The sequence below is a fragment of the Cavia porcellus genome, unplaced genomic scaffold, assembly GCF_034190915.1.
Source record: "Cavia porcellus strain 051 isolate PalLab524CR breed Dunkin Hartley unplaced genomic scaffold, mCavPor4.1 scaffold_24, whole genome shotgun sequence".
NCBI lineage: Eukaryota > Metazoa > Chordata > Mammalia > Rodentia > Caviidae > Cavia > Cavia porcellus.
The window spans coordinates 33,290,587-33,306,071 of NW_026947507.1; the positions used below are offsets into that span (position 1 = coordinate 33,290,587).

General features: G+C 39.9%; 1 protein-coding gene across 7 annotated transcripts in view; it reads right to left on the reverse strand.

The window, feature by feature from the left end:
* Csgalnact1 (chondroitin sulfate N-acetylgalactosaminyltransferase 1) overlaps nucleotides 1–15,485 on the reverse strand; it is a 315,999-nt gene that overhangs the window by 222,857 nt on the left and 77,657 nt on the right. For 3 of the 7 annotated variants that reach the window (XM_063234830.1, XM_063234829.1, XM_013143583.2), the window contains one exon: nucleotides 4,263–4,349. The exons of the other annotated variants lie outside the window; for them this stretch is intronic. The gene's annotated coding sequence lies outside the window, so the exon portion shown is untranslated. The remainder of the gene's footprint in view (nucleotides 1–4,262; nucleotides 4,350–15,485) is intronic. 7 annotated transcript variants of the gene reach the window in all.

Genomic DNA, 15,485 nt, shown 5'->3' on the forward strand with positions numbered 1-15,485 from the left:
AATAGGCTGCTTAGAGAATTGTCAGAATGCCCCAACCATGCCTCTTAAAGCACATAACCCTCTAGCAGTGAACTTCCAGTGGGAAGAGAGTGTTGCTTCCTGCTAAGCACAGTCTCTCCCAATTCTCTATTTTATTCTCTTGCCTGAGATGAGAGCAAGTTAGAGCAAAATTAATATTGCATCACATTCACTGAATGTTTACCATGTGCTCAACTCCAACTCTGTTCTGATTTCCACATAATAATTAACTTAATAATTTAATAACTCTAAGGTAAATAGATTATCATTGTCCCTCTAATAGGGACACTGAGGCACAGAGTTCTCTGAGATGGGATTTGGCCAGTCCATCATTTAGACCTGGTTGATCTATTGGGGAATGCAGTTTACATTCTTATCCATAATTCCACACACTTACCTTTAAAAGGTGCCCTGAGCAATTCCCTACATTTTACTTCTGATGGAATTTTTTAAAGTAGTCCTGATAAAGGATGAGAGGGTGCACCAAATCTTATGGAGGGTAGTTCTGGAACTGGACAAGCTTGTGTTACAGTCCTGGTTCTTAACTTGTATGACCTCAAGTCAATTACTTAATCTTCTAAGACTCAAATTTTTCCTCTGTAAATTGGGAATAATTATAACCTTCCATTGCTGCTAAGTGGAAGAAAGTAGGACTCAATTCCCTAATCTTTCTGTAATACTATGATGCCCCATTCTTCAGAGGTTTCCAATCTTTCAAAATTTGGGGGAATACCAGTATAAATACCGGCTGGGAACAAATGTACCCTAAACTAGAATCTCCTGGTCCAACTTCACCTGGATTCTGAATTAATCATTACAGTCACACTTAAGATATACAAGATAGCAAGGAAAGACCTCTTCTTACCATGAGAAGCTTCAGTTAGCTAAATGCACATCTTCAGAGCCTTCTACCATATAATGATAAATATAAAAGGCAATGCATAATAATAGAGGAGAATTACCAGACCCTAAGCATCACTCTCCCTACACACAATAAAGCACAAGGTTCTCAGACAGGGTATACCTGCTCCAAACCTCCTGGGATGACTTCAGGTCTCAGGGAAAGGAACATTCAATTCTCCCACCCAGGAGCTGCAGATCACTGAGACCCTACTCCACCAGCCTGGTGAGGGCCTGGAGACCAGACATAGGCTCAGCTCAGAGCATGTGAAGATGAGTCACCAAGCAGGAAACACCTCCTGCTATTACCCAACTCAGTGCCTCAGTGGAATGCTGCAAAATCCTTCCCACTACTCGCCATGCGGCACCCAGCAAAGCTATTTATGAAATGAAAGTAAAAAGTTAAATTGAAAACTGGAGAATCTAAGGAATGCAACACACTGTGGCAAAGATTCTGTGAGGAGCTGCTGTCGCGGCTCACAGTCGTTGCAGGACTTTTTAGATATCCTCTTTACAGCAGCAGCATTGCTATTTAGCAGTTTTAAAGGAACACAGGAAACATGTAGCTGAATTGTGAGACAAAAGGATCTTCAGGCATGATTTATTTTCATGTTATGCTCCCTATAAAGATTCCATGGACACATGGAATAACCTGTTAGCAGGAGAGGATACAGTCATCCTCTTTCATGAAACTCTTAAAAAGCCAGGTGCATCTCTATTTCCACTAGATGTGGCTCTGCCACTTGCATAGAAAATCATGGGTGTATCTTGCCTTTCCATTTCTTCAGCGATACCCTTCACTAGTATCTGGACAGCCCTGTGAGTAGTATATGTAACATGAACTTATTTGGACCAAAGACGGCCCATCAGCCTAACATTTCAAGATCTGGAGAACAAGCTTATATTCCAAATCATTCAACCTCCTTCCTAATCTGCACTATTCTGGGGTTGGAGGTTAGATATTTTTAGGTTGCAGTTCCAGCAGCAGCTCCTTCTCCACTATTATTTAAGCTGTCCTTCTCTGCATTTTCACAGAGCTCAAGCTCTTCTTTGTGATTTAGTAACCAAAACAATTGCAATAACACTTTACATTCCCCTTGTTCTTACTGATTTAAAAATCAAATTTAAAATATCCGAGTGATGCTTGGCTAACCGGTTTGTATCATCCAATGGGTAGATGCAACCTTATTTAATAACAGTGATGAGTCATAGTAGACAGCCTTTCCCTCTATGGGAAAGCTTCCTTTTATTCTACCATTTCCTCTTCCTAATAGGAAATCTTTAAATCTTTAAGTGAAATAACTTTTCACTAAGTGGCCACTGAGGTAATGTGGAGTAATCATAGCTGAAAGGGAGATTTGTTTGGTTTCCATCCTTTGCTGTCAGTGGCCAGTGCTGGTGACTCTCTCACTGGGTTCCACTGGCTTCCAGCAGAGATGGTGAGGCTGCCTGCGTGAACCAGCAGAACTGCCATGCTCTCTCCACACGCAGATGCCACGCCACACACCCAGCTATGCTGAGCCTTCAACCACTCCTAGGGGAAATGGACTCTCCCACAGCAGAAACCCAGGAATCTCCCTCGAGAGTTGGGCACATCTGGAATAAAGAAAAATAAGATGGAGGAAAGACTGCCAGATCTCCACATGCCTGGAAGAGTGTGTAAGGAGCACAGTGAGATGTTCTGTGTGTTACCTGTTGTGTTTCCATCATGATCAGCCTGCCTTCCCAGTAGCACAAAACCTTCTAACAGTTGAGGAAATGTTTCCATCCAACTGCATCAGCATGTTAGAAAGATAACTGACGAGAGAATTTTTTCCATCCCATGTGACTTAGGATCACGCCTGCGCTTACTATACCTGAAGTTTATCTCTTATTATGGTTTAAGGATAAGGTACTATGAAAACTCTTGTTTTCTTTGGTTGATTATAATCCACCCCCCCCAAGAATCTAGAAATAAAACTTACTGAAAATAATTCACTCCAAGTAAATATATTCAGAGCAAATCATAAATTTAAAATAATCCAAGACTAAAAACCTTTTAAATTCCCCTTCTCCTTTGGGAAGGAGTTCCTATGATGGGCTCACTTTCAAATTCTACAGTATTCTGCCTTTGCGGGCTGGGAAGGGAAGGAACAGGAGACTGCTGAGGTCTTCCTGACATGCCAGGGACACACGGTCAGGGATGGCCACTTTGGCTTCTGTAGCACTAACCCTGGACAAAGGTATAATGGATGGTTTCCTACTGCAGGTGAGGAAGAGGAGATTCAGGAAAATTATTTGTAATACCTGAAACAACCTGGAGAAAATGTCATACTAAATTTATGCTGTTTTAAAAATTTGCGATTCATCAAGAAGGAATCTTGATGTTCAGTTAAACTTATTTTTTCTTCATTCCAGATGTGCCCAACTCTCCAGGGAGATTCCCGGGTTTCTGCTTGTGGGAGAGTCCATTTCCCTCAGGAGTGGTTGAAGGCTCAGCATAGCTGGGTGTGCGGCGTGGCATCTGCGTGTGGAGAGCATGGCAGCTCTGCTGGTTCATGCAGGCAGCTTCACCATGTGTGCTGGAATCCAGACTATCTTCTCTCTCCTTCCTCCTCTTCAGCCTCTTTCTTCTCTAAATTGCAATTATCTCTTCTTAATGTTTGATATGGTCCCAAAGTGGCCTCCAGATCTGGTTTTGAGCAGACACTGTCAGCGGTAAGACAATGCACACATGCCCCACTTTATAAAAGACTACGAATGACACTCTCTTCACAGAGATTTCCAACTACAAACAGAAGGGCCAGCCCCGCTCCGGCAAGGACATGTCCTCAACCAGACAGCCTCTGCATGCTGCCAGGCCCCTAGACAGTGGCTCTGGCTAGCACCTTGCAAGTGGAGCTACTTTATTCCCATTTTCTCTTGATTTTTATATACTCTCCCCAAATAATTCTCAAACTCACATTGTATACCAAAAACTTTTTTCAAGCTATAAATCCCTAAGAATAGAGTGAAGATATTACTGAGTTTACCAGATTGCTGGATAAAGAAATGGAAAAAAAAAAAAAAAAAACCTCAGCTTCCAGCCAGTCTTGTGGATAAATGTGGAGATTTAAAGAAACAGACGAATTGTTTGTAAAAAATATTCACTACCGGAATTACAGTTTTAAAAACATGGTCTTTGTGTGCTGCTAATATAATATTTGAACTCATTCCAAAATGTTAAGTTATAAACAGTTTGCCTCCTAAGATAATATGTAGGAGAAGGAAGAACTACAGAGGGTCCTGTAGCTGCCTCTGAGGTACTCAAGCTATGAGCGCACTCAGGATATGAGTGGACACTGCAGGGAATAAACGGCCCTTACTTGTGGCCTGTGTTGAAATCTCCCTCTCAGGGTGATTCACCACGCTGTTCCTGACATCCAGTCATGGGAAGTCCATTCATCAGTGACCTGCAACCCAGGGCAAAACCACAGTCCAGTTAGCACAGTCTTTGGTTCTGCCATCAGAATCAAAGATAAACAAGTATCCTACGACAACACAGACCTCTCTCCTGCTAACCCCATAAAGATATCAATTTTCCCTAATACTGGGTCTTAACAAATCATGTAAAGGTATGGTTTTCAGTACATCTAGAATAATGAAAATATCCCTAAGGTATACTAAAAAAATAAATCCGACACTTCTGGGTCTCACTTCCCAGGACAAGGTCAACGGGCCCATGTTTGCCTAACCACATCCTGAAGGCTTTCCAGACTTGCTTTTCATCTTTTTAACTGAACGTACTTCGCCTCTTAGATGTGCTCCCAAAGCTCCGGGAACTAGGTCTCCATTTGGGAGGAGGAAGAGCCAGTGCTGGGCCAGTGCTCCTCACAGCACAAGCTCAAATGCCTGTTTCAGAAGTCTGATCATAAAACGTTGGTGTGGTATGGGAATTAGATGTGTGAGATGTGACTGTGAAATATGGTGAATATTTAAATTTTTAAAAAATTTCTTAGAGTGAAAGACATATCACCATTAATCCCACTCAAAATATCCCCCCCCATCAAACATTCCAACATTCCTGTCCCATTCCTCTTGTCTCTTTCTGAAGCAGTTCTGAAGTCCTCTTTCTTGAGTGTCTTTAGTCATGCTGTTATAGCTAACTTGACAGCATGCATTTACTCCAAACGTTTACCCTTCGTGGTCACTCTGGCTCTGGAGAAGAGCCAGAAGTCTCATGGTGCCATATATGATGAAGAAGGTGACTGAAGATACGTAGTAATGTTTTTACAAGCCTGCTTTTCCATTGGATGGCAGCAGCATTCACTATATTTTTTGGTCAAACATCATAAAAACACTCACAAAAAATGACTTCCAGAACTGCTTCAGAAACTAGCAAGAATGATAGGACAAATGTGTTATAAGCAAGAAATTAAGAACTAGGAAAAATAAATAAGATTAATGACAATATGTATTTTAATCTTTTTAAACATTTACTGTATATTTTAGTTACACATCATATCCAGCCCAACACTCTCACTTCACAAGTAAAGGAACAGAGGCCCAAAGAAATTAAATAATTTGCCCCAGGCCCAGTGTAGAAAATCCATCAATTCCATTTCTTCCTGTTCTAGTTAGCTGCTTCAAGCATGTTGTCCATTAACATTTTTTCCTCCAACCACATCATTTCTAATCTACTTAGTATATTAAATGTGAAGTGATTTTACTTAATTTTCTCAAAAATGGAATTTCCCTTATTGAACTATGTCTGACTGACATAAGAGGTCAAGGTCCTTAATGCAACATAACCACAGAAAAACAGTAAGAAAAAGGTACTTGAAACTTAAAGCCTCGTATCTCTCCCTTAAATGAGAAGCACTTCCGAAAAGCTGGAAAGATCACTTGCTGCTTCATCAGACAGAATGTGACAATCGTAGGCTATAAATCACTATAACTTACAGCACAGGGGATGGAAGGTAAGATTACACCATCCATATATTTTCATTATGAGAGCATTAAATATTGGTAAGAATTCAAGTATTTGATAAAGCATGTGAAAAAAAGTATTAAACTCTAAGAATGATCATGGGATTTCCTTCAACTAAATATTTTAAAAGGATCTGTAATTAAAGCTCAGACCACAACTCTGCAAATGAGGATAGTAAAGTTGAATTTAAAGAACTGTAAAAATTCAAACACTAAAAGAAGGAGCTGGAAATAAAAACCTGCGGGGCATACAGGTAATTCTTTAACATTTCTAAGGAGAAGGAAAAAATTACTGCAAAATATAAAAATATGGTAATCTACACAGTGAAAAATCATTTTGACAATTTTTTAAAATTTAAAAATACAAGCAAAAGGAAGGATAAAATTACATATAATCTCACCTTTGCTTTTTCAAGTATGAAAAGGAACAAGCAACTTTCCTTTATTTTCTTCCATCACACCTCCCTCTGGCATCACCCCAGGAAGATAGCTGTGGGGTGGCTATGCCTCAACTTATACCACACTTATTCTGAATCTGACACATATTCTCACACACTCTGCACTCTCACAATCACACAATTTTGCAAAAATATGCAAACATTTCACAAAAGTCCCCAATTTGCTTTTCTCCTGAATAGATTTTAGAATTTAAAAAATCAAAAGCAAGTAATAAATTGAATCTTTAATACAAAAAATCTTAATGAATTGTCTACTGAATACACTCAGACACAGTCTTAAATATTTACTTCTAAATTCCAATTTAATTCAAATTGGAAAATTATATGAATACTCTTTTGAAGTACAATATAACCTCTTGAAATAGAAACATAATAATTTAGGAAATTCCCACGACGTGATTTAGATTTCTTTCTACAATGTCTTCTTTAATAAATTCTGCTACAGATGACTCTTTACTTATTATGAAACAATATATCACATAAAAGACTACCGTGAAATAGCATTAAAATCAAAACACTCAGGCCACATAAACAGTATTGCTCATATTGATCGCATTCTGAAAATCACCACAAGGTCTCAGATACAGAGGTATTTTAGAGATCAGACATGAATTTTATTTAAAAGCATCTTGATAATTTGTTGTATGGCTTAGAGAAAATAACCATTTGAAATCAACCTCCATTTTGCCAGTAGTAGATTGAGCAAATTTGAAATGCAGGCTCTAGTCCAACTCAGTGACTATGCACATACAAGAGGAGATGAAAAAAAAAAAAAAAAACCACTTATGGCTCGAAGAGCAAACAACTTTCTTAATAAATTTCATTCTGAGATGAAAGGCTCTATCATAAATACCCAAAACATCAAAAGCATATGGTTATTCTATATTGGTCAAACCAAATGAATAAAGTAAAGTTTCTCTTTCAAACCCTATTTCTAATGTTACAGAACATCAGAGGTCCCTTGCAAGGCTGAGAGGTGTTCCTTGTTGCAGTGCAGAGGCCTTCTTGTGCTATCCAAGTGTTCCCTCATTCTTGCCCACAAATACTGTACTCCCTCCCCGAGTCCTCCTTCTTGGATCTTTCTGATTGAGTTATTCCCAGGTGGAATCCTTTCTCTGTCCCCTATCTATTACTATCTCCTACCTACCAACGTTTTCATAATTCTGTGGTTATCACAAATTCATCAATGGCAAGCATATTGTCCCCATATAATCTATTCCTCCTCTAGATATTTAATAATATGCATCTCCTACTTGTCCACTGCTTCTATGTTTATAATCTCACTTTGTGAGAAGTTATGAGCAATTATTAGCTGACATCCTCTATTGCCTTCAAAGCCTACTCTAGTAACTTATAAACAATAGAATCTTAATAAGTATTTATTGAGTTGAATATTCCATTATATAATAGCCTGCCTTCTAAAAATCAATCTGTCTCTGAAAAACTGTACAATTTTAACAGCAGAAGGTTACTACAGCCCACTTATATCCTGAGCATTTCACTCAAGTTTATTAGTATTTTAAATATTCATAAGAAAATGTCATTAAATATATATGTGCATGCATATATAATGCCTTCTAAGGCACTCAAATCATTGCCCTGTATTATTCTTATACCATTTCTGAAGGGTCAGAAATATTCCTTCAATATACAGTAAACCAAGGATCCACCAACTAACAAGCATGTGATACCAACTTTAAGGCCAGAACTGCTTATGTGCTTTTGAAGATAAGAAAAGTGGAAAATAAAAATCTTTTTTTCAAACAGCTTGTCATTTACGTGAGGAAAAAAAAAAAGATAACACATGACACAAGTGGAGCATATGTGCTTAAAGTATCTCTATGGTTTCTGTCTTAAAATAGACTGAGCCAGATTCTACTCAGCCCCCAGCAGTAGTAGCTTTTGGCCTCCTTGGCTAAAGCTGGTGGCAAACACAGTGCTGTGAGGTCCAGCTGTGGCACGTGCACCGCATGCTGGGTGCACTTGGCAGGTGCCAAGGAAGCCCAAGGGAGAACAGGGCAAAGTCAGATGGGCACAGAAAACCACACCAAGAGAGTAGAACTCAAACTGGCATTTGATGAAAATACAGAATTTGAAATGGTAATCAGCAAAAGAGCAACCTAGGACGGGGCCAGCAGAAGCAGCGCTGGGGAAGCCTTCTACATGCCTGGTATGAAGGCAGGTGAGCTGAGTCAGGGCACTGGCCTGCTGGGTGAAGGAAAAAGCAGCAAGACGGAGGGCAGGTGGGGCAAGAGCAGCTCAGGGCCCCGGAACACAGACCTGATCCCAAAGGTCCAGGGGTCCCCGCTGACGATGCTCTTTACTTACGACCTTTAATTCTCCTGTGAGCCATTCAGCCATCTCCTGCAGTCACCCTCATTAGTATATTGAGGAATTTACAGGCAACAATGTCTTTTTAAAGTTTTGTTTCTTCTAATTACAGAGGTGATCCACAGTTATTACAGAAGATACAGAGGATTCAGAAGAATGACAGAAAGAAAATACTAACGGTCATCCACATTAGCACATGCACACTGGTTACATGACTATCACTCGTGTTCAACAAGTCAAATCTTTTTGAGGACCTGCTGGTACTAGATGTTCCAGGCTTTAGGAGGCATCTGGTGAACAATATAGATCAAATCTCTGTCCTCCTGCAACTTACATTCCATCAGGAGAGGAAGACAGCAAGATTCAGTGCAAAGGAAATTGTATAGTAGGTTAGAAGGTGACAGATGCTACAGAAAGATAAAGGGCAGAGCAGAGTGAGAGGATCAAGAGCGCAGAGTCAGGGGTGGGGAACAGCTGCAGATTGCATTAGAGCAGTCCAAGCAGGGCAAGCTGAGAACGTAGCAATAGGACACTGAAATCATAGTGTTTTATAGGCTTTCCTCCACTTATATTGTGAGTATATACCCTGGTCATTAGATACTCTTTTGCAATATGACTTTTAATGACTACAGAGAATTCCAACTCATGAATGAACCATATTAATACATCTGTTCTGTTTCATGAGGCAATAAGATTTTCCTTCTTTTTGTAAAAATCATTATAAACAATGCTCCATTAAGATAAATATAAAGGGGTAGAATTATTTAGAATTGGGAGTACATGATGTTAAAACTTGAGACATACTCCAACCACACAGGGCAACAGTGTGCTCCAAGCCTTTTCTCCTTTCTTTCTGTCATGGTTTTTACCACCCACATGTGCCAGTCTTTTCATCAGGCTTGCAGAACTTTCTGGCTTTCCCATCTATCTACCCCTAGCTTTTCTGCATATCAAAAATACTCTCCCTATCGGAAAGAAAGTCTTCTCTAGACACCTATCTGGCACAGAGACTGGTACAAAAAGGTACATGCAATAAGTACCCTTAGATTAATAAATGAACAAAATGAATGAGCGTTCATAAAGCCTTCTGCTTTTTATATAGCCAAGGAGATGCTTAGAAATTTTTCCTGCCACTAAGGCTTCCTTTTACTGAGAAAAGTGAGTCATAGCTCAGACATATTTAGCATCTTCTTAATAAGGCTGCAAGCCATTTCTCTTAATGACTTTGGGATGCTTGAAACTGTCCCATAACCTGAACAAAGAATATTATTAACTATCTAAGTAAGGCTGAATAACAGAGATGATGCCTAAAACATTTGCTTTATTTTTACCTCTCTCAAGTCACTTACATGAATTATACAATTCTTTGCTCTTGAAACATAAATAAGAAATGTGTACTTTTCATAGTTCATAAACAACTATCCATCTTAAATTCCAATCATAGCATTATTAAACTGTTGCTCTTCCTAAAAAGAAGCATATTAAAAATATGACTTGTATAACATTTGGCAAACAGGAAAGACTGCACTCCAAAACCGCAAAACAAACAAACACAAATAGAACATATCAGTTGTTTATCACCTGGGCTGTTTCATTACGAGGTCTGCTACCGAGAAAAAAATAGCATCATTGCTGAGGAAAATGGAGAGTCAGAGTTTTAAGTACTGAACTTTGCTGCTTCTAACATTTTCACAATCCTCCTCCCTAATGGCAACTTTCTAGAAGTTGAAAGTAAAATCAGAAAGTCATCTCAAAAAGATTTCTTAATTCATAATACAGCCTTAGAAGGGACAAAGGGCAACATCCTGTCCCACTTGGCCAGACACAAGCACATGTACCATGGCACGAGAACACATATCCAGGAGGACAACTAACTGTCCTTTCTGTGAATTCATCCACTGCACTAAAAATGGACTCAGATGCAAGGAACCACAGTGATACGAATTTCAGAGTTCCATTAGATTCAGGGGTTCAAGGATTTGAGCTCTATTCTTTCTGTATCTTCACAACCAACCTATCTGTGTTCGGGAGGTGCTGAAAGCAGAACAGGTAAGGACTTGAGCCATAGCAATGGATACTTAAAGATTCTCAGATCTGCAAAACAACCCCTGTTTCTGTCATTCTGTCTGAAACCTAGTCACAGTAGGACAAACAGCAGTAGAATGAGGCCAAGATCACTATGTACAATGTGATCTGTAGTGACTTCCATTCTTCTCTTGCACTTGTACTGTGGATAGAAGAATGGAAGCTAAGTATTTCCATCTTTGCTTCTCATAGCGACCCTTAGGAACAGTCCAATGGAAACCGAGCAAGCCAGGCCATCATATAATCCACCAAGAGTGCACCACTGTTACATACTCTAAAAGTGAGTCTGAGGGCGCCAACGTCTTAGGACACTTGTTACCAAAATGATTTCTGCATCTTTCTTCTAATATAGCATTTTTAATATGATTATAAAGTAACTCTGCCAAACTCCTTTTTGCAGCAATGTATCATTTATCTTTCAGTCCATTCATTTAACAAATACTTACTGAATAGCCATGGTAAAGGAGACACAGTTTTGGGTCCCCAAAATACACTACTGCAGACATTTAATTCAAAGAGGAGAGTCATCAAAAAGCCTATGGGAATGAAAAGAAGACAGTAAGTCAGGTTAGAGGGTGCTATGAGTAATGCCAAGTAAGCAATGAGCTAGAGAAAGAGGGAGCCAGGCTCTCTGAGGAGGAGATATTTGGAGCGGAGATTAGAAGGCTGGTGGGAGGGATAGGCCTGCTATTTGTCCTACTGTGACTAGGAGCCCTGGAGGCAGAGGCAGGGTGGAAGAGCAGGTAGAGTCCTGTGACTATAGTGAGATGCTTAAGGAGACCACAGGAAAAAGCTAGAATGGGAAATGCTGGCGATCACCTACGACCTTAACAGTCACTTTGTTTTCATTCATACTGGAAGAAGTCATCACCATTGAGAACAGAGGTTCGAATAAAGCTTGGCATGCTGAGTGAAGAAGAGATTTAGTGGGGACTAGAAGCAGGAAGGGTAGGTAGGAGGCAGCTATGATTCTGTAGGTTAGAAATGACAATAGGGAGGAACTGATAGGTTAGAAAAATAATTTAAACATATGTATTAGATAAGCTATCAGCATTAGCTAATGGTTTGGAAGTGGGGTGCAAATCAGAGACTCCAAGGTTTCTGACCTAAACCACAGAGACATGGCTGTGCCCATTGCTGAGATGGGCCCAGGAGATCAAGAATTCAGCTTAGGTGTAGAGACCTGAAATATCAACTTGACATCCAGAAGAAGAAGCGGAGTTCCAGGAAGAGATCCAGGCAACACATATACATTGGGGAGTTACCATGAACACGTTCAGATCATGGAACTCTCATTGTGATGGTCCAGACAGTCTTCCTCCCTTGGATTACTAGAAGTAGAAATTCCAGAAAAAATACCAAAAAAATGACTACTTAAGAACAATTAAATTGAAACAAAAACCAGGCAGGTTGTAAAAAGAAGACAAAACATAGAAAATTTACCTTTAAAGGAGTTAATCCCAGTACCTATTTGGAAAGTATGAATGAAAGCACAGAGAGGCCAGCAGTAGAGAAGGGGACCCTCTAACTCTGGGGTGACACCTCACAAATCTCAAGTTCACCCTTGAGTTGTAGATGTGGTACAAACACAAGGCAATGTGACAGAGACCTGAGAACTGCACTCCGCAGTGAAATAAGGACCAAACATGAGACTCGCTGCTGGTGGTGTGTGTGCAGGACAAAGCCAAAGCAAAAAAGAGGGACACACAAAGACTTCTGCTCACAGCAGCCAAGTCAGAACTAAGTGACCTGAACTTAACCACGTGGACTGCCTGTTTGGAAAACAATTCTAGGATTATCAAAGAATCTAGAATTTAGGTAACATAATTTCACAATGCTCAGGACAATGTAAAATTACTGGATGTACACAGAACTAGGGAAACATGACCACTTCCTTTCCCAAGGGAATAGATGGTCAGCCTAGGTCAACCGCCATGAGACCTAGATGTTAAATTTTTCAAGCAGTCTTTACAGCAGCTATTATAGCTATGTTCCAGGAAATAAATGCTCTTGGAATGAATATAAAGCTGGATATTCCCAGCAGAGAAGTAAAAACTATTTAAAAAAAAGAACCAACCAAGAGAAAAGTATACAGTTAAAAACCAGAATATCTGAAATCAAAACTTCATGGGATCACCTCAGTAGCAGAAAGGAGAAGATAGACAAGAAAAGTCAGCACATTTGAAGATTAATAGGATTACCCAGCCTGAAGGACAGAAAGAAAAACAATTCAAAGACAACTTTAAAAGCTTCAGGACCTTGAGGGAACAATATCAAAACATTTACACATGCTGTAGCATAAGAAGGCATAGGGAAAGAGCTTACGACCCTCCCAAAAAATATTGGAATAAGTAAGGTCTCAGAATAAGATAAAAAACAAAACTTTTTTTAAGTGATGAGAGATAAAAGAAGGGACACAACAAGCAAGCCTGCTCAGTTTAATGTTTAGATGCAGGCAGGAGGAAAAGAAATCATCAGCACGGACAGAGGAATGAAAACACCAGGGCAGAATGGAGCTGCTGGTGCGGGAACCAAAGAGAGAAAGCTAAAGAGAAAGAAGGGAACCGTTGTGTCAGATGCTGCCAATGAAGCAGGTGTGAGGAAGACTAAGAATCAACCTTCAGATTCGACAGTTATTAGTTATTAGCGAGAGTTATTAGTGACCTTGGCAAGATCAGCTGGATAAAGTGAGAGATCAAAAGCCAAACGAAAGAGAATCCAGTAAGGGAAAAAGAAGGGGTGTTTAGATAATTATTCAAAAAGCTTTTCAGTAAAAAAAAAAAAGATAAAATGGAGTAGTTGCGCAGACAGAAGTGGGTTCAAGGATGTGCTTTTGAAGATGAAAGGGACTTCTGTAGGCTGATAGGACTGATCCAGAAATGAGGAAAATGTAACGGTGCCAGAAGAAAGAGGTCGGTGTTATTGAGAGAGGCAAGGAAGTGGCATGGAGCAGGGCAGGCATGTGGATAAGAGCATGGACATCCAGCAGGAAGGAATCAGCGCCTAGCACAGATGTGTGTAAGCTATCGTGTCAGTATGGGGTGGCTATGCTGAGGGTCCTCAAGGATTTTTCTTTTCTCAATGAATAAGAAGCAAGGTAAAGTAAAAACTATTTAAAAAAGAACCAACCAAGAGAAAAGTATACAGTTAAAAACCAGAATATCTGAAATCAAAACTCCATGGGATCACCTCAGTAGCAGAAAGGAGAAGATAGACAAGAAAAGTCAGCACATTTGAAGATTAATAGGATTACCCAGCCTGAAGGACAGAGAGAAAAACAATTCAAAGACAACTTTAAAAGCTGTCATGAGAGGAGGGTGATGAAGTGCTGGAGGTTTGAGGAGAAAGGAAAAGTCATCATGAAGAATAAGTGTCAGGACTACAGATGCTGGTGAGCAGGAACTTCAAAGGATTTAGGTATGATTTTTGGTAGGCAATATTGAAGGTCACAAATGACCAGACTTTTTTTCATTGTCTGAAAAGCACTGTGTCCACTGCCTAACCACTCTGAGAACACAGGTCCTGAATCATTTCTTCAGGGAGGAAGTTCAGATCGTAGGCAATCATCGTGATGGTCGCAAGCAGCATTCCGAGGCAAAGGGTTGGGCCAAGAGAAGAAAGCGAGTCTCTGCCTATGTGACCGCAGCCTAAAGAAAGTCAGGTGGTGTGAATTCACACTAAATACCCAGTGAACAGGCAAAGTTTGCAAGGAAGGGAGAGAGGGACGTTTCAGATCCAACATTCTTCAAACAACCAAAAGTAAAACACAAAATTATTCCAGAAGTCACAGAGCTGAGTAGGTCACCTTTGGAAAGTTTTGTCTCCTTTTGACCTCATAGTTGAGTTCCTGGCTATGTTTGAAGTAAATACAAATCAGGCATGCAACAGAGAAGGTAAATAAACTTAAGGAAAATCCTTCTGTTCTCAGTTATAAAGAAAATAAAGGCCAGGGCCATGGATATAGCTCAGTGGCATAGCACCTGCCTGGCAAGCACAAGGTCCTGAGTTCGATTCTCAGTACAAAAAAAAAAAAAAGGAACAAAACAAATGCCATAAACAAACACATCAGGAGAAAAGGACTCCAACGTCACAGAGAGGAATCAAAACTAGTCCTGGTAATCAGGTAGAGTGGCCCATTGCTGTAGTCCCAGGACTCTGGGAAGCCAACGCAGGAGGATTACAAATTTAAGCCCAGCCTGAGCAACTTAGTAAGTTAGCTGAGACATCCTTTTTTTGTGGGGGGGCAGGCGATTCCGGGGATCGCAAGTGCTTGCCAGGCAGGCACTTTCACCACTGAGCTAAATCCCCAGCCCAGCTGAGACATTCTTTACAAAAAAAATTTTTAAAGCTGGAAATGTAGATCAATACAAAGGCCTTAGCTTCAATTCTTGTATCAGAAAGAAAGAGAAAAAGAGAGGAAAAAATAAAAGAGAAAAGAAGACAAGTCTCTGTGATGTAACAAAATCAAAAATCTTTTAAAGTTTTTCAAAAGAAATTCTATACCTCTTAACTCTTAAAGAAAAACCACTTCAGAATATGAAACAATTCCTCTGGAGCAGTAAAAAAAATATCTCCACACTGAGGAGGAGGCACCAGAGAAAATCAGGAAAACCAGAAAGGAGCAGATGAGAAGTGAGCGGACTCAGGCAGTAAGGGAGAAGCTCTGTCACAGTGACAGCTGCAATAGAAGAAACCACAGCAATTCGTGATTCTTACTACAAGTCAGGCCCTGTGCTGGGAACGTGG